The sequence below is a fragment of the Leguminivora glycinivorella genome, chromosome 2 (assembly GCF_023078275.1).
Source record: "Leguminivora glycinivorella isolate SPB_JAAS2020 chromosome 2, LegGlyc_1.1, whole genome shotgun sequence".
In the NCBI taxonomy this organism is placed as follows: domain Eukaryota; kingdom Metazoa; phylum Arthropoda; class Insecta; order Lepidoptera; family Tortricidae; genus Leguminivora; species Leguminivora glycinivorella.
This window is the reverse complement of record NC_062972.1, coordinates 34,152,411-34,172,632: the sequence shown is the minus strand read 5'-3', so window position 1 is coordinate 34,172,632 and position 20,222 is coordinate 34,152,411. Positions and strand designations below refer to the sequence as shown.

Below are 20,222 nucleotides of genomic sequence, written 5' to 3'. Positions count from 1 at the left end.
TTGTGTTCTTCCCCACGATATTACTAATCAATCCAGACCAGCCTTTAAACAAAGTCAGTCATTCCGTCGTCACGTCGAAACAAAAATTGGAGAAGGCAATATAAAAGGCGCCGCACGCCTCCTATTTTCCAATGACGCTATCGCCCCTGACACTCCCGACACTTTTGCAGCCCTATTAAGTAAACACCCGTCCCCCGATATCAATGCCAAACTACCCGATCCTCCCGGCCTTTCTGATCTTTGCCTCCAGGTAACACCCGAGGAGATTCAGGCAGCAGTTAGTTCTTTCCCTAATGGTTCGGCAGGTGGTCTTGACGGTCTGTCGCCCCAACATCTTAAGGATCTACTTGGTCACTGCTGTGGCGAAGCCGCTGAGGCCCTTTTAAAAGAACTAACATTTTTGGTTAATCACATGTTACAGGGAAAAGTTAACCCTGATGTCACTGACATCTTATACGGAGCCAACCTGTGTGCGCTTGCTAAGAAGGATGGTGGAATTAGGCCCATTGCGGTAGGTACAACCTACCGCCGCCTGGCGGCCAAAACCTGCTGCAGAGCTGTGTCAGATACACTGCGGACGTACTTTCAACCTCTTCAGTTAGGATTCGGCTCAAAAGGCGGGTGTGAAGCAGCGGTACATTCCTTACGTGCTTTTACTGTAAGTGGGGAAGGCGAGGTCGTACTAAAGGTAGATGTACGAAATGCCTTCAACTCAGTCGATCGAGGCGCCTTGCTGACACAGGTCAAAGACAAAATTCCTGAACTCTATAATTTTATTTGGCAGTGTTATCGATACCCTCCAAGTTACTCTTCAAAAATAACCTCATATCCTCCGCCGTAGGATGTCAGCAAGGCGACCCCCTCGGCCCAGCGCTTTTTAGTCTGGTCATCCAACCGATTATCAAGCGCTTAAATTCAAAGTTTAATGTTTGGTATCTCGATGATGGTACCCTGGGTGGCAAAGTCGACGAAGTTTTAAAAGATCTCGAAACTCTTACAAAAGAATTTTCACAAATAGGTTTAACTCTAAATTTTTCAAAGTGTGAACTATTTTTTTTAGATAATTTCCAAAAAGATACGACAATTCCTAAGTTCCAAAATTTCGCACCTGATATCAAAATTTTAGATTCAAGCTCACTTTTTCTATTAGGCTCACCTATTTTCGACGACGCGCTCCCAGGGTACATCAATGATAAACATCAAAATTTTAGTTTCTTTTCGGACCGCTTACTCCAAATTAACCCTCACATGGCCTATACTATTATAAAATTTTGCTTATTCGTCCCAAAATTTTCGTATGCCCTTCGATGCTGTCAACTTTGGAAATTTCCCCACCTTTTGGCCAAGCTAGATGAAATTATAAAAAATACTTTGTCTTCTGTTATAAACATTCATTTTGACAGCCGCCAATGGACCCAAGCCACATTGCCCATTAGACACGGTGGTATTGGGATCCGCCAAATCTCTAGTTTAGCATTACCCGCCTTCCTTTCTTCTGGTTACAGTATCCAAAATTTATGTTGCAAAATTCTAAAAATTAACCCTGACCATTTCGATTTATCTTTTTTGACAGAAGCTCTGGATTGCTGGAAGGCTGCGTGCCCCAACAAAGACCCGCCCGAGATGCGCCATTCGCAGCATCAATGGGACGAGCCGCTCTGCATGCTAGTACGTGATAATCTCTATGAAACGGCCACTAGCCCTGCAGAACGAGCTCGTCTCCTTGCTGGTGCAAAGTGGGAATCCGGCGCATGGCTGCAGGCACTCCCTTCCAGCAATATTGGTACCCTGCTTACCAGCAGCACCTTTAGGCTCGCCGTATCGCTGCGCTTGGGGGCGGCATGCGTGACGCCACACCGTTGCCATTGCGGCGTTGAAGTGTCCAAGTTTGGAACCCACGGCCTGTCTTGCACCAAGAGTGCCGGCCGCACGGCACGCCACGCAAGCCTTAACGACATACTGCGTCGAGCCCTGGTCTCCGCCGGAGCGCCGTCCGTTCTAGAACCTACGGGTCTAGCGCGTGACGACGGAAAGAGACCAGACGGCATGACGCTGGTTCCTTGGAAGCTGGGTCGACCCCTAGTCTGGGATGCCACGTGCGTGGACACCGTCGCACCTTCCCATCTTCCAGGGACCTCGGTTAGGGCTGGCGCTGCTGCTGATGCGGCCGAGCATCTTAAGCGGCGCAAATATGCAGCCATCGACGCCGGCTACATATTTGAGCCCTTTGGCGTAGAGACGCTTGGGCCGTGGGGTCAAGGCGCACACGGCATTTTTAAGGAGCTGGCTAAACGTCTTATAGACGCGTCGGGTGACCGGAAGGCTGGGGCTTACCTTGCCCAGCGCATTGGCATTGCCGTTCAGCGCGGCAATGCTGCCAGCCTTCTGGGCACCCTACCGGTCGGCTCAAATTTAGACACAATTTTTTATTTGTAGGGTTTTAATTTCATAGGTAGTTTTAGTTTAGTTATAGTTTTATTTATAAGTTCATAGTTAAGTTTTTTTTTTGTCTTAGTTTTAGTTTAGTTATAGTTGACTGTAGTTAAAATAAAATATTGTATACCATACAGAAAATTGAACTGGCATTGGAACTAGATCCGAATTTTATTAGCTAATTTACAATATTTCTTATGCAGCTCTAGATGAAACTGCCAAGAAATAGAGGTTATTATTTGTTTATTTATTATTTATTTGTTTATTTATTTGAAAACATATTTCAATGACATTACAGATAAATCCAATGCGTCATGAAATTAAATAATAAAAAAAACATTACAAAGAATAAAAGTATTATAACTAAACAATTGATTTGGGCGATGACGAAACAGCGTGGCTCCGTTGCGTCGTTTGCCCCGGTGTAGGATTCGGCAAGTTGCCCCGGAACCGCCGAAAAAGCACACCTTTCGGCCAGAAGTCTGCGCTCGCGATGGTGTCCTGCAGCGGCCGCGGCACGCGCACCACGAACGAACTGAAGTGCACGTAATGACGCGACTGTAGCTGGTGTACCCTCAGCGTGTAGCCAGTCTTCCGGCGCACGTACTCCACCACATCGTCAGCCACGGCGGAGTAATGATGAGATGATGTTATAAAATAACATCGGAAAGATTAATAATGGAATGGGTTTGATCACATCATCTAGCAGTGACAAAATAAATATTTCTTCAACTAAACACTTACAGATAAATTTGGATGTAGTATAGTCCGACTTCAGCCGAGGTAAATGTACAAATGTTTGTAAAGAAATATCGTAATAGAAGATTTAAATAATTTAAAGAATTTACAAGGGGACAATACTCAAGGGGATAAAGGAACAATACTCAAACATACAAACAAAACAAATAAATAAAAGATTAATGAATAATGTCCTCGTAATGAGCGATTACAATTGACATGTCGATACGCATAGCAAGTGCGTGCGCGCAACTGGGGCGCGACGACGTTGCTAAACTGAACCGCTACAAAGAGTCTTTCACGTTTGAGTGTACGTTATGCTGTTAAGTTATTATAAGTATTAAAATATCAAAAACTCGGCTTTGAGGAGTGTCTTTTTTATTATTTATAAATGGGTTTACCTACTCTTGGCCACAGAATAGCCAAAGGCAAAGACGTGGCCTAAGATGGAGTGAGCTCGCCCAGAAGATGCCTGTTCACTCTTGATTTGAAGGTTGCCGGGTTATATCAACTCGGAAATATAGCCGCCGGGTGCCGTCGGCAAGGAATTCCACTTCTTGGCAGTGCGCATAAGAAAAGAAGAAGCAAAGCGCGATTGTAATTTCAACTCAATTTTAAATATTTTCTAAATATGTACATGTGACGTGTAAAAGTGCCCCTTATGGCCTATTTGCTGAATAAATTATTTTTTTTTTTTTAAAATGAGCGGCATCATGACTATTTATAGTCGAAATGTATGAAACAGCCAAATATTTTTTTGCGATTTCAGGATTGTGCATTGGTAATAAAAGTTGTTCAGAATGACCTCAAAAGTCACTATGCATAAGTTAAAACAGTCGTTTTTATTTCACCGTGTACTTATATTTAATGCCGCAACTTGGCGAAACCGAAACTTCGAGTCTTTCCCCTGATTCTCCATAGCTCCCGATGTAGTGCTTCCTCCAGCCATCGACGGCGTCGTCTCCTCGTCTCGCCTCAGCCCACCTGTTATAAAATTTTGATTAGTTGAATAACTAGTAAAATGAGCTAACCCCCCAACAGCCGGGCGGCCGCCAGTCGCAGCCCGCGCGCAGACGCCCGCGCACGCTCCCGCGCAGCAGACGATGCATTTTTATGGAGAAAATGTGATTCTGTCCACGGTCGGTTGTTAGAAATATTATTTGTGACTGTTTTGACACTGTGTTTGGAATAGTGAATTTTTTTGGCGTTTAAAATAAGGTATTTATGATTTTTTATAACTTTTTTAATTTATTTTATTCTAAAAATTACCAGTGTACAAATTCCGTAAAGTGTGTAATATAATACACAAATATTATACATATTTTATAAACTTGCGTATATTCCGCGCGAATATTCGAAAGAACAAACTGACTTTATATCGGCTGCGTTAGAAAATATCATATTATAAAAATCGTACTCCTGCGAAACATGCTACCATACTAATATCTAATTTTCTTCATAACGTTACTGAAACGTTACGATTGAAATATAAACGTGTATTTTTATTTTATTTTAAGTTTAATATAAATTTAATAGTTTAGTTTTATTGTAAGATAATTTTATGTCCCTAATGTTTTATTATGTTATAACACGTATTAAATGATGATCAAACGTTGCTATCAAAATGTTACGACCGACATGGCCATTATGACTGCTCCCGAACCCTAATCAAGTTTTTAGGGCTACCATTGACTCCATTGAGCATTAAATAAATAAAAAACGGGTTGGGGAGATAATGACAGGGCCTTACATACATATTATAGAAAACGAATTTGTAAGTCGCAGTAATTTAAAAACCAGAAAATTGAAATGTATTTCATGAGATTAGATATAGGAAAAGAGTCGAAGTTACAATATAATTTATTTACACAATTTTCATTAAATTATTCAATTTAATTATGTAGAATTCATCCATATTATGTCATCCGTCGCAGGTAAATATTAATCTAAATTAAAAAATAAAATAACGATCATAAAACTATATTAATTGTATCATAAAAATAATCTAAATGGAAAGCACCCGGGCAAATGCCGGCAAATCTTGTAGATTGCTACCTTTTCCGACCGGAACATGTGAACTACCTCAGTAGGTACATTTAATATATAGTATGGTCTCCAGTTCCACTCACCGGAACATATAAGCTATATTTATCATACGGAGCTTTTCGGCCACTTTCACTATCTGTTCAAGGGCGTGGCACCGGCATGGGTACCTGCCTCACCGGCAGAGACTGAACTATCGAAAACATTTATTGCATTACAGGTAAATGACAAACCAAAGAAGTGATTAACTCTGGTAGGTGGCTGGAATGACCTACCTGCAGTATTTTCTGACCGAAACGACATCATCATCATCATATCAGTCTTGTATCGCCCACTGCTGAGCATAGGCCTCTTCTAGTACGCTACTAGTCCCAGTCCTGAGCTAGATTCGACATACTGGTCTTAAATATGGTAACGGTAAAGCTGGTAACGTCCTTTATCTCTCTGTTGTTGTGTGTGTTCAAGGGTAATTTCATACTATCAAGCGAAAATTGAAAAACTTCAGAAAGAAGTAGGAACCTTAAAACGCTTATGCCACTCATCAAACTCCCTCTCCCCACTTCGATCAGGAAAAAAGAAGAGACACTCCCTACACACTGGAAAACGTAATAACAGCATCCTCTCCCCATCTTCTCCTACACCGACCCAGCCGCCAGCATATGACGCCACAGACTGTATATACCAAGAATGTAAATCGGAGCTGCAGCGGTTAAACCAGCTAGTCCTGAGTCTCGAGGAAAACAGGGCTATATTCGAGGAGAAAATAAGCGAGCTTGTTTCACAGGTCCAAACACTAGTACAAGAATTGCATTGCCCTAACAAAATAGACAACTACGAGACTACAAAAACCACGATCCCGGAAAAGCAGCGTGCCCATAACATTCCAAGTATACCTAGAAAAATGCAGACGCCACTACTTCAATCCAAAGTATGTGTTATTAGCAACTATTCAAACTACTTTGTCGAATTGATAAAACGCGATTTTCTTAGTTTAAACACATGTGTTTATCTATCACCGGGTGCTGGCTTATATGGACTATTTAATGGACTTCAAGACAAACTTCAAGATTTCACGTTAAATGATTTTTGTATCATAAGTATTGGGGGCGAAGATTTTAAAACTAGCACAAATTACCATATTTTAGTAAATCACATACAAGAACAATTAAGATATGTCCAACACACGAACGTAATTGTTTGCCTGCCAACATTCAAAATAAACCACTATTGTACTTTGTTTAATAAGCGTGTCGAAACATTTAATGATTTATTATATAAGTGCAACTTGAAACACGAATTTGGCTACATTCTAGATTCGAACCTACATTTGTCATATGATATCACTATGTTCTCTAAGTCTGGAAATATAAACCGGCAAGGGTTCATCACAATATATAACGATTTAATAGACTTTTTAACATACATACCCAAATCAAACACACTCGGCACAAATGACTACGCACTGCAATCCACATGTCCAGTACCAGGCACAAGTAATCAGCCCATAATTTTGGATAACTCACAGCCACTGGATCTCACACAAAACAAACAGCCCCCAGTCATCAGTGTTAACCCAGAAGTTCACTTGTCAAATGCACAAAACACCACGTTTTTTCGAGGCCTACTCTAACCTAGATACCACTGAATTAGATGATAAATCGGATGTAAATGCTTTTAAAATAATGTTCCAAAATACACAAAGCCTTTTCAATAAACAAACCATATTAGACGCATTTTTGGTTGACAAAAAGAACAACTTTGAAATCCTTTGTCTTACGGAAACATGGTTATCCAAGGAAAAATTAAAACTAATACAGATTAACAATTACGACATCGCATCATCGTTCTCACGGGTAAACTACTCGGGCGGCGGGTGTTGCATATTTCTGCGTAAACAACTAGAGTACACCGAGCGTGAGGACATCGTGGATATGTCCATTGAATATATCATAGAAATGGCCTCTATTGAGCTGCCGTCACTTAATGCATTGATAGTTGTCATATATTGGAATGGCCGTGATTATGAGACCTTTTTAAAGCAAATGTCATCACTTTTAGACATGTTAAGTAAAAAAGATTCTGGGAAAAGAATTATAGTAGGTGGTGACTTTAACTTAGATATGATTAAAAAAAATAAACAATCAAGTCAATTAACAGACCTCATGAAGGAATACAATTTTATCCAACATATAAAGGATCCCACCCGTGTTACCAACACTACGTCAACATGCTTAGATCTTATTTTTACAAATTTTACGCATGACATTATAAAAACAGAAGTGTGCGACTTCGGATTTTCAGATCATAAAAGTACCATTATCCGCCTAGCAACACAACAAAAAAGTAAAACAGCCTTCTATATATGCAAAAAAAGATTATATAGTATAAAAAATATTCAAAACTTTAAACTTATGCTACAAGATATTGATTGGCTGCAATTAATTAAACCGGAAAATGATTTAAATAATAATTATGAAAAATTTCATGATACTTTACAAAACATTTTAAATAAATGTATACCCTTAAGAACTATTAAAGTAAAAACTAACTCAAAAAAAAACTGGCTCACAAAGGGCATCAAAATTTCTTGCAAAACTAAAAGATTGTTAAAAATTATGGTTGCCCAATCAAATGACATAACACTTACTAAACATTATAAACAGTACCAAAAATTATTGAAAAAAACCATATTTAAGTCTAAAAAACTCCAATATATACGGAAAATGAAAAAATCCGATAATATAGTTAAAACTATGTGGCAAATAATAAAAGAGCGTACTAACAAAAATTTTACACAAACGCGGCAAAACATTGAGCTATCGATCCATGATAAGCTAACGTCGGATCCTAAGCAAGTGTCGAACATATTCAACTCATTTTTCGCATCAGTGGGAGAAGTTGAAGCTGGACGTACCCGCCACGCGGCCGACCGGTACTCCTACCCACCACAAACTCAATTTACTTAAGCCCGGTAGATATGCCAGAGGTAAAACGAATTATAATAAACTTAAAAAATAAAAAAAGTTCCGGAGCTGACGAGTTGCCGCCTATACTATTTCGACACTGTGCTGACGAATTAACTTTTCCTTTTTACATGTTAATTAATCAGTCTTTTACCGATGGGTCATTTCCCGATATGTTAAAAAAATCCATTATTAAGCCCATACATAAGAAGGGCAAAAAAAACGATCCTAGCAACTATCGACCCGTGGCCCTTCTACCCACATCCTCTAAAATATTCGAGACTGCCATGTACAACCGCGTATACTCTTTTTGTGAAAAGTACAATATTTTTGATGACGCTCAAAACGGGTTCCGGAAAGACCGTTCTACTACTCTGGCCGCATACAAATATATATTAAATGTTTTAGATATACTTAATGACAAAAGGTACGCAATCGGCATATTACTAGATATGTCTAAGGCATATGATATGGTCCAATATGGCATACTATTAAATAAAATATATGAGATAGGAATAAGGGGAATTGCTCACGACTGGTTTACGTCTTACCTCAAAAACCGAGAACAGTGTGTCGCGATAGAATGTATGGACCATACAACGGGTGAAATAACAAGCGTAATATCTGATCAGCTACCCGTCAGGCATTCTATCCCTCAGGGGAGTGTAATTGGATGTTTGCTCTTTCTAATTTATATTAATGATATTCCTAAAGCAGTTTCACAGTCTTGTGTACTTTTTGCCGATGACATCTCGATCCTAACCTCATGTAGTGATGACGCAAACATAAACCAAGACGTAAATTATATTTTAAATAATGTAACAGAATGGATGGAAGACCATAATTTAAAACTAAATATTTATAAGACTAAAATCATACAATTTAGGCCTTATCAGAAAACCCCCTTATCACAACATTTTGACATAAATGGAACAAAATTGGATTTCGTGGACTCCGCAAACTTACTGGGTTTCGTTATTGACTCAAATATTAATTGGAAGGAACATGTAGCCAAAATTAAATCAAAACTATCATCTTTCGTGTACGCATTAAAAGAAATAAAAAGATCAACTGACTTCAACTCTGCGATTACAGCTTATTACTCCTATGCCTATTCTTGGCTTACATACGGCATCATACTATGGGGTAACAGTACAGACGTCAAGGATCTTTTTATTCTGCAGAAAAAGTGTGTGCGGATACTAGCAAACATAAAAATCCCAGAGAGCTGTAGTCCTTATTTTAAAAAATTTAATATGTTAACCTTAGTTTCTGTATACATTTACGAGGTATGTAAATTTGTAAGAAAAAACCCACAGCTGTACACGTCAATTATAGATCAGACCCGCCGTTATGAATCTAGGTTCAAAAATAACCTAGTTCCTGTATCAGGGTCTACAATGAAATTGCATAGTGACAGTCCACACTCCACGTCTATCAAGATATACAACAAATTAAGTAATAAATTAAAAGAAGAAAAAATATAAATACCTTCTTAAACAAACTAAAAAATCTATTAATAGGGAAATGTTACTATAATCTACAAGAGTTTTTGCAAGACAAAGAAATTTAAAATTAAAACTATTTAATATACTTAACTATGAAAACATGCATTACTTTGTTAGCGCCATTAATATTTAGGCAATATAATATATTATGTAGAATTATTTATTGTGGTTAAGTTTTGTATATATTGTTTTATTGTTAATTAGTATGTATTTTCATTAGGATAGATTAGTATATAAGTTCTAGATTATAAGATAATCTGCTATGCCCTAACAGGGTGTCATGTAACGTGTACCCATTTTTATGTATACTTATGTGAAAGCATGAATAAATGAATATGAATATGAATGAATATGAAGTCTTAAGTATACACCTTCTGAAGTAACGTATCTTCACATTCCTTTTTGCATCTGGTTACTTCGCCTCTAATCTAATAGCTTACCTACGGTCTTCAAAATTAAAGTTATCATCCCATGATTAACCGGAATATCCTTTACTTTTGTAGAATAGATTTTGAACTTTGGTTTGGGTAAATCATAAGAACAAATAGCTGTTAACCTGATACCTGCCACCATCACATTTTAAATGAAAGAACCAGGCGTGCCGGGCAATCACTTCTGGTCACGATCCCTAGACAGAAGGGAGCCATGAGATAAAATCAAATAGCAAACCATAAATACGCTATCACAACTTTTCATCTACACTCGCCGATCAGATTATTCAAGTACCTAACATTTATAAAAGTCGGCATTCATAGCCAAATTATGCAAATCGATTCTATTACTGTCAAAAATAACCGATAGTCGAATCAAAGTAAAAAATCGAAAGTGCGTCGATGTTGCGTAAACAGTAATTACACAATATTATATCGTTATAGTAATGGATAATAAGTGTAATAACGATAACGAGAGCTTGTTAATAAGTTGTAGAAAGTTTCGGAAGGCCGCGTATTGTGTGGGTGGTGGCAGGTATTTGAACAATTCGATTCAATGTTTGAACTAATTGTAATACTTAACGATTGAGTTCCCCTGATCATTAGGGAACTAAAAGATGACGCAGGTCATTGCAAGAATGTCAACTTTAGAGAACTCATTGAAATATTTCAACTAAGTATCCAGAAATGTAACATGAAGTCATTACATAAAAATATAGAAATGAAGTATGTCACATCTGATTCACTACGCGATGGATTTATAATACGAGTACATCCCCACATTTCGAACCCTTCAGCGTTTGTGGCCAACGGGTACCTATTTAATAGATCGCCATAGTTTGCTTTGTCGCTAAATTATTATATATTATAACTGTTTTAGTGCAATTCTCTCATATCAGCAAGATTTATTGGAAAGTGTCCGGACATCCGCAAGATAGACGATGTCTTTCGATTGTCACTTAACAATCGCGATTACGGGAAAATTTGAGAGAAAATAGAATTTATTTTAGAAGTTTTTAGACTAGTATTTTTTTATACAATTTAAGATTGATATCATTTTAATTCAATGTAGTTTTGAAACAATATTGTTTATTGCACCAATAAATTGCTCTGATATTTAGAATAAGATGAATATTGTACACTGTTGACAATTTAAAAGTGCTTATTGTAAGCCTATTTGAATAAAGAATATTTTGATGTGATTTGATTTAATTTACTATGACCGGCTGACTGAGACTACGGGGGACAAAAGAGCTGGCAGCTTCCTCGCTCAACGTATAAGTATTGCGATTCAGCGAGGAAATGCTGCCAGCATCTTGGGCACTATGCCTCAGGGGCCCTCTTAGATTTTTAGTTTTATTATTATTCTTTTTTATTGCCTAGTTTATAATATTTATTGTACCAAATTTACTATGAATTGAATTTTATGTACTTTTTATGATTTCACATTAGTGTAGACATATTAATGTAGGTAAAGACAAGCAACGGGCAACATGGTTATAACTAAGAATTCGAGCGAAAAATTACTAAAGTTTTTCGCATTAATTGTGTGAAAAAAGTGACGGTGTCAAGAGAAATGACATAAAATTATACGAAGCGAGAGCCGACCTTGTTAGGATTAACCTTCTATAAGCTAATAAGCATTTATAATTCTATCAATAATTCATGTCTGCAGGTGGTTCCGGGTTTCTAAATATTTGCGCGAAGAAAGTGCGGATGACAGGTGTTAGGTAACCGGTGGGTGCGATACAATACAATGTTGACAAGTATGGTGATAGGTGCTTCACGTGATGACATCGTCTCTGCCGGAAGATATGTTCAATAATTGAATTCGAATTTCAGTTGGTCACATGGTTGGTTTGCTTTATTAAAACGTACTGACTAAGCAAATTATGTTGATACTTTATTCTGGAATCTTAAGGACACTATCTAAATAATTACTGACGTTAAAAACACGTATAACCAAGAACAAACGGGCCTCTCGCTCGTTTTTGCCCAGAACATGCAAGTTGTGGAATGAGCTACCTTCTGAGGTGTTTCCCTTTTTTTATACTACGTCGGTGGCAAACAAGCATACAGTCCGCCTGATGGAAAGCGGTCACCGTAGCCTGGTGTCACATGCGCGTTGCCAACCGATTAGAAACATGTACACTCCCCTTTGATGTGTTAAGTACATAGCAAAAGGGAGTGCACAAGTTCTAAGGAGGGTTCGAGTTGCCGACGCCTCAAAGGACAATAGACGGAACAAATTAGTCCCTTGCGCTATGACATGGGGTTCTCCAAGAAGCAGGTCTTTTAGATTCTCAAAGGTCGGCAACGCATAAGTGGCTCGCCTGATGTTGGTCATACCCGTGGAGATGACTGCTTCCTATTAGGCGGCTCGTTTGCTCGTTTGGTGCCTACATTTATACCAGAATGCAAATGCTATTTTTGGCCTCTTTTGTTGAGTATTCTTTTGGTGGAAAAAAAATAAATAAAAAAGAACAGAAACCTATGTGGCCTGTCAACACATCGGTTAGTTACAACGCAGTCTAAAATCGATTCTAGCAACTATCGAGTTAAATGACTGAGCATTGTTAACAATAGTTAGTGAAACGGATGGCCAGCATTGTCGTACACTTAGGATGTTATCGCAACTGGAGGCTGTTGTAATATTGACAGGCGAGAAAGTCGCTTCGGAACTCAATTTACAGGTCGAAAGTGTTACCTCAGCTCTCTCGTTTTACACGTACTTATTACTTAACCACTAACTTATTATTTGGATTTTTTCTTTAGGGTTAATCCACTTAAGAGTTCTGTTAATGTTAGGCTGAATAAACGGTTGTGCCTTAGGCCCTTTAGCGAAAAAGAAAATCTTAATTCATCACTCAATGGCTTCATATAATATGACGAGGATGTCAATAATGCCATTTTGATTTTAATTTTGTATGTTTGTGCGTTTTCACATTATCCGATCCGATTTCGGATGTCGGAAGGATTTTTAAGGAAAAAATACAAGATGGCGCCTGTAATGTATGGGATATTAGTCCTATATCCGATATCGGATCGGATTATGTAGAAACGCACTTATTATGCTCTGTTTTATGCCAACGCTGGAAGGTAAATCATTGTCAGTATTTTTTAACCCCCGACGAAAAAACGACGGGGTGTTATAAGTTTGACGTGTCTGTCTGTCTGTCTGTCTGTCCGTCTGTCTGTCTGTCTGTCTGTCTGTCTGTTTGTCTGTCTATGTGTGTGTCTGTCTGTGGCATCGTAGCTCCTGAATGGATGAACCGATTTCGATTTAGTTTTTTTTATTTGAAAGCTGTGTTAGTCGGGAGTGTTCTTAGCCATGTTTCATGAAAATCGGTCCACAAGGTCGCGGTCGGGGGTTTTTTCAAAATTTTAACTTTGTGGTTATATATTAAGTAGTTCTAAGCAACAGACGTACCTAGAGTTCATGATAGAAATGGACGTCATTTTTAATCCCGGAATATTCAAGTAAAATGACTAGGAGGGAGATGGCGATGGTGCTATCATCGGATCGTAACGAGGGTTGTCGACCCAGGAATGTAAAGCAGCAGATCGCACGGCGGCGCGGAAGCACGCGTTTCCACGCGGCGTGCGCCGGCGCAGGTATGCCGCTGACGCGCATCTCGCCGCACGCGATCGTACGTATCTAGCGCACTGGGGCAGGAGTGCCCACTGTCACACGGTACACGACAACATTCTGGATTAGTTATGTATTTTGGGTCATAAACAAAATTAATCGATTGTCCTTGCTTTTCTGCTTTAAAAAGATGAATAAAATCCATTTTTTATCTGGGATTGGTCATTCCCAAAGAAAAAATTATTATATTGAATTGAAGGAGTCGATCTAGGTAATTAGATATCATATCTACATACTGGCAGTCCCTCCCGGATGATGACATAACTCATTTTTGTAGAGATTGATCCTATCCTATATCTATTTTCTTACATGCATTGCGTCACTTTAATTCCTGATGTCAATAAGGCAGCTCTAGTCTCTTGCTTCGATCTGACAAAAGTTAAGACTTTTTGAAGGATTCTTATCCTATGGTGACTAACGCTGACATGAAATGAAGTGGTATTTGGTCCAGGATCAAACGAAAGGACCTTACGCATTCACTTCGCTTTTGAAAGAAAGAAGAAAGAAAGAAAAAGCATTTATTAGCACAAAATACATATCAATAACTATATAAAACTAAAACTAGTTACAAACAAAAAAATTATAAGTTGCGCTAAATGGTCCTTACTCAGCTAGGTGTCACGGTATGCGCCACATGGCACACTCCGCAACGCTGGTTTTCTGTAAGGCCTAGAAGATGCCTTTTCTATTCATAGCATCACGTGATCATTGATCACCCATCTGATAAAATATTTTTCTGAACGATTCGGCCAGGCCTCGAGTTCACGATGCATACCGAACATGTGTGAGTGACCATGAGCCTACAACGTTCTGATATTATTTTAAATATCTTGACAAAAATATAAGTTTCGTAGAACACTAGACAGTGGAAAGGCGGGCGGAGCATTGACCGCGCGTTTCTCTGCGTGGCCACCGCTGGGAAAACGCTCGTGGTTACTGGACGATACCCGTGCGTGTAGTCCTGTGGACAGTAATCTGTTGGACATCTTACATTTTGTTGCTCTGGGGACAGAACAGGTGAAAAATTAAAATTTTGAAAAAATTCCCGACATACTCGTAGTGGACCGATTTTCATCAAACATGGCTAAGAAGACTCCCGATTAATTCAGCTTTCGAACAAAAAAATTAAATCTAACTGGGTTCATATTCATACGTTTGAAATCTACAATGCCACAGACAGACGGACACGTACTTATAACAGTTATAACACACCCCGTTTTTTTGCGTCGGGGGTTAAAAACTCTCCGCGTATAATATAACCCACAAAAGTGCGTACCTACTCGTATGCTTTCATGAATGATTTCCTTGGAAATTATTTGGGAACATATCTTCGGTAATACACCAGAACAGTCACACAGCTGTTACTACTTACTCCACGGTAGTTTTGCAAAAAAACACAAAAGAACACCCTCTTTTTTCAGGCAGTCGTGTAGAAACACAAATTGGATAAGGTTTTAGGCTCGCTTTCTGGCAATTACGCGAATTAACCGCTAACCAAACAAACCGCACAATGGACCGGGCGCTAATTCGTAAATTGATTCCCTACGACGTAATGTCCGCTAAAAAGTAAAAATAGATGGAGTCGACGACCGCACCCAACTCTAAGAACTGTACAGTCGGTTGCATACTCCTGATATTTTCTTATTTATTTTAACATTTTTAAACAGGTTAGGTTAGGTAGAAGAACCAACCTTCGACGAAGTTAGAAAGGCTATCATGAGGCTGAAAAACAATAAGTCCCCAGGGGTGGACGGAATATGTGCAGAGGTATGGAAATATGGCGGCGGGGCAGTGCAATCCAGATTATATGAGCTAATCACCAAGATCAGGAAAGAAGAGCAACAACCCGAAGAGTGGAACACTGGAGTGATATGCCCCATCCACAAAAAAGGATCCAGGAAAAAGTGTAACAACTACAGGGGCATTGCACTGCTCCCAACGGCATATAAAGTCCTCTCATATGTCTTACTGGGTCGACTCCAGCCTTATGCTGAAACCATTCTCGGCGACTACCAGTGTGGCTTCCGTCAGAACCGCAGCACCGTGGATCAGATTTTTCTGTTGAAACAACTGATGGAGAAGAAATGGGAGTACGCACAGCCAATCCACATTCTATTCGTGGATTTTGCCAAAGCATACGACAGTGTTGACAGAGAGATGTTATATAAAATATTAAAATATTTCAAAGTGCCTGAAAAACTAGTTAACATGATTATTGTCGCCACCAGAGTGAGCAAGATGAAAGTAAGAGCTTGCGGAGAACTGTCAGCAGAATTCGAAGTTGTTACTGGTCTAAAACAAGGAGACGCCCTTTCGCCAATGCTGTTCAACTTGGTACTCGAATACGTCATCCGAGAAGTTCTTAGGTATGAAGGGGGTGTGGAGTTGAACGGCAAACATAAGATCATTGGCTATGCTGATGACCTGGGGCTATTGGCTCAAAATAAAAGGGACCTGGAGGCCATGGCTGGAATTGTTGAGCAGGAAGGGGAAAAGATTGGTCTCGCAATCAACCGCCAGAAGACCGAATATCTACAGATGAGAAGATACAAGAACACCAGAATGAAAAGAGAAGATCTAGTAGTTGGAACAAGTACCTACAAAGGTGTGGATCATTTCAGGTACCTCGGATGCACTGTGACTGATACCAACCAAAGGGAAGAGGAGATAGATATTCGGATCCAGAACGCCCTAAGATGCTCGGCAGCGCTCCACCGAGTGTTAGTGTCCAAGCTGATCAGTAGACCAACCAAAATTCGAGTCTACAAGACTGTTATTAGACCAATTTTGATGTATGGGTGTGAAGCTTGGACACTGACACAGAAAGAAGAGAACAAGCTTTTAGTGGCGGGAAGGGAAATCTGGCGGAAGATTCTAGGGCCAATCAAAGAGGGAGATGGAACCTGGAGGCGCAGGAGAAATAGAGAGCTGGAAGAGCTAATGGCGGTGCCTAATATAATTGGCGAGATCAAAGCCACACGACTCCGCTGGCTTGGCCACCTGGAAAGGATGGGAGAGGATCGTGGTGTGAGAAGAGCATATGTGGGACGCCCAGGTGGAAAACGTCCGCGTGGGCGTCCCAGATATCGCTGGTGCGAGGAAGCCCTGAAAGACCTGTCCGCACTTGGTGTACCCAACTGGCGTGAAGTGGCGCAGGATAGGGCAGAGTGGCGATCTCTTGTGTCGGAGGCCAAGATCCTTTTTGGGTCGCTGAGCCAGTGAAGTAAGTAAGTAAGTAAACAGGTTATCAGTTTGACGATGTGTAGTGTATAAGTGTAACTTAAACAGTGGGAACATTTTAAGTGCATAATCACAATCAGTGTAATAGTGTTCTGATTAGGAAAAAGTGACAAGCTTTTGTGACGTGGATTTATTTATTGGGCACAGGTCATCCAAATCTGCTGACTAAAGCAAGCTAAAACAGCTAATGTCCTAAGGCAGACGTGTAATTTGACGCAAGAGTAGTGTTTTCACAATACGAAGAACAAATAGTTGTTACAGCCCACAGTTTATGCAATTCAATCCTAAATGAATAAATGCATGTTCTTAATTTAGTCATGTTCGATATAAAGAACGTTTTAAGCGTCCTTCACACTCCCTTGGCTTTGTCTCGTATCGGGCCGAACTGTACAGGTTTTTTGTAAACTTTCGCTGGACCGGTCGGACTTTCATCGACTTTTGTTTCTCGGCCGTTGCGCAAACGTTACTCAACCGGCCTCGCGGCGGCCGCCGGGCCCTGGTGATCCGGAGCGAGAAATGGGTGCTCATAACTTTATAATGATGGGATCCTTAAAAAAAATTGTACCCGACGTATTATCTAGCTCCCATAAGCCACACACGGCGAATGCAGGGATAACGCAAGGAGGATGATGACCCGACGTACTTATTAGCCTTACGGTGAAAACATGCGTACATTGCGTATTACACGATTACAGTTTTCTAAGGCATAAACGTGTGAGGTACCTTTACCCTTCTCCCCACTTACCCCTACCCAACACTCATCTTAAGAGCTTTGGCGTGAGTCAACACTATAGAAAATACCTTCGGTGAAGAAGCACAAAGGTTGCACCAAGCAGCAGCCATAATGTTTTGATGGTTCTGAGTGATCCTTTAGAATTGTGTGTAATCATGGATCTTAACAATCTTTACCCGAGTGGTTTTAGGACCGTCCAACACTTAGTCTTTTGAAGTGTCAGCAACAGCGATCGATGCGTCATCGAACATTGAACATTGAATTGATATTCGATTTGATCAATCCCTACATTGAATTGATTACCACTCTTGAAACGCATTGTCACCTCGAATTTCGCTTCTCTGGGGTCCTACTGACTGGGATGGCTTTAAGTGAAACAACAACATAGTTGCATCAATTATTGTATTACCCACATTTATCGCATGTGCAACGTTATCGCAATCGGTATTACCCTGTATCGGCGATTACCGCGGCGATAATCGCCGAGCCGGACTGCTGCGCACTGACACGGATCGCTTTCGCGATTCCTTTATTATGACATGACTTGTTAGTTGTTTACTAAAAAAGCTAGTTGATTACTTGATGAGTTGACATACATAGTTTTTTTATTGTAAACTGTAAAGTGTGCCACGTACATACAAAAAGCATAATAGCGTCAGACAAATGAACGTCTAAGCTGAAAGTCGGAGCAAACTTGAATACCTTAAAATCCGACGATATATTTGCGCAGAACTTTGACACGCAGTCTTAGCTTAGGGCCAATACAGGTGGACAACCCAACTGCATTCAGCTTGTATGATGGCAACAGCACGCTGCCGCAACGTTTTAATTGGCATGCCGTGGGTAAAATAATTGAAAATTTTAAAATTCTACGTACTTAATATATTTCTAGTGTTACTGAATTACTAAAACCAGTTTCTTTAGTACGCTATTTTTAAGCTTTTTCACTACAGACTCAATTTAAAGTGAAAACTTTCTTGTGAACGAACACTACACTTTTTAGAAAAAAACAAATCGACATAAATATTCAAGTCAAATGATAATGTCTTTATTTTCACACCATTAGAAAACCTGCTAATCTTTTTACTCACAAATAAAACTACGGATGTGGAAACGTCGATATTATAAAAAAAAACAGTTAAAGTTAACTAAAAAGCAGTTAAAGTTAACTCGATCTAATTTTCCGGTGGTTATAGTTTCCTGTTAAGAAAGCCGATGGCAATGGCTAATAATGATATCGAGTTAGGTTGTGAAAACTGTAGTTTACGATTTCCGAATTGCGTAGAATCGATTATTTGAAACGATTAATAAAATCCAATGCCAAATGGGAGAATTAATGGAAATTGATGTAGGTACGTACTTTTTTGTTGCCCGATATCTATTCTATTCTATTTTTTTAATACGAGTTTGTATTTCCAAATAAGCTATATTTCACCACCCAAGGAAAGGTCATTCGTGGGTGTCGTAGAAGTCGACTATGGAATATGCGTTTAATTGTATTGTGGACGAAGGCCTGGCAACCGCAATCGTTTTCCACTGAAACTTGAGCAGTATCAAGTGTTCTGTCTACCCTTTTTGGGAATAGAGGCGTGAGTTAATGTATGTATGTCTTAGTGTCTACATTCTTTACGACTGTTATAAGATATCGATGACAGCTGGTGAAGGCGATACATTCATATGACTTGACACTAATCACATTGATGAACGTAATGAATTAATGTTATTCGATTAGTCGCGTGTCAACGTGTGTGAATCGATATTGTCTTAGAATGTTCATCGCTAAGTTTGCATCGACAGTTACCATGACAATACGTCCGTATTCCATAAGTGGAATGTTGATTGTAATTATTAAATAATTAAGGTCAATACGGGTAAGTGTGTCATACCTTTTTACTCATTGTCACAGGTGATTTTCGAGTTCATACTTTTGCTACTTGCTACTCACGATTAGTGGTAAACGTATGAATTCTCAATAAACACTGATCATTGGTCTAAACAGGCCAAATGTGAAGGCCAGACACACATCCCCCTATGACTTAAAGCACAGTATAATAAAGAGTACTTTCGTACAGTATGGCCACTCCCGCTCCCCGCTGAAAGTGCCGCCCACCCCCTCTCGGTTACCTCACAGATACCGCCTGACGAACGCGAACAGTCGACCTGTCATATCTCACTCATACAAGCATAGTACGCGTTTACCTACACCAGCTTAGACTGTGTGCTAGGAACGCGCCTCTTTCATAGGATCGCCAGTGTCCGAGGTGTGCTTAAAGCTTGACCAGAAATATATGACTATTGTCAGGAGGGCGCTGTTATTCTGATGTATGTAGTGACAGTTCAGTTTAGTATGAAGAAAATAGTTATATTGAAATTCCGCAACATGGCGCGTAGTCATATATTTCTAGTCAGCCTTTAGCTTTACCCGTAACCGTATTGTCCTTACACCTATAGCTGAGCTGATGAATTAATTCGATCTGCCTTCAT

At 39.5% G+C, this 20,222-nt stretch overlaps 1 protein-coding gene across 1 annotated transcript in view; it reads left to right on the top strand.

Annotated features, from left to right (window-relative positions):
• The first annotated feature begins 4,227 nt into the window (after positions 1–4,227).
• LOC125234425 (mucin-5AC) overlaps positions 4,228–20,222 on the top strand; it is a 61,113-nt gene continuing 45,118 nt past the window's right edge. The window contains exon 1 of the mRNA XM_048140659.1: positions 4,228–4,389. The gene's annotated coding sequence lies outside the window, so the exon portion shown is untranslated. The remainder of the gene's footprint in view (positions 4,390–20,222) is intronic.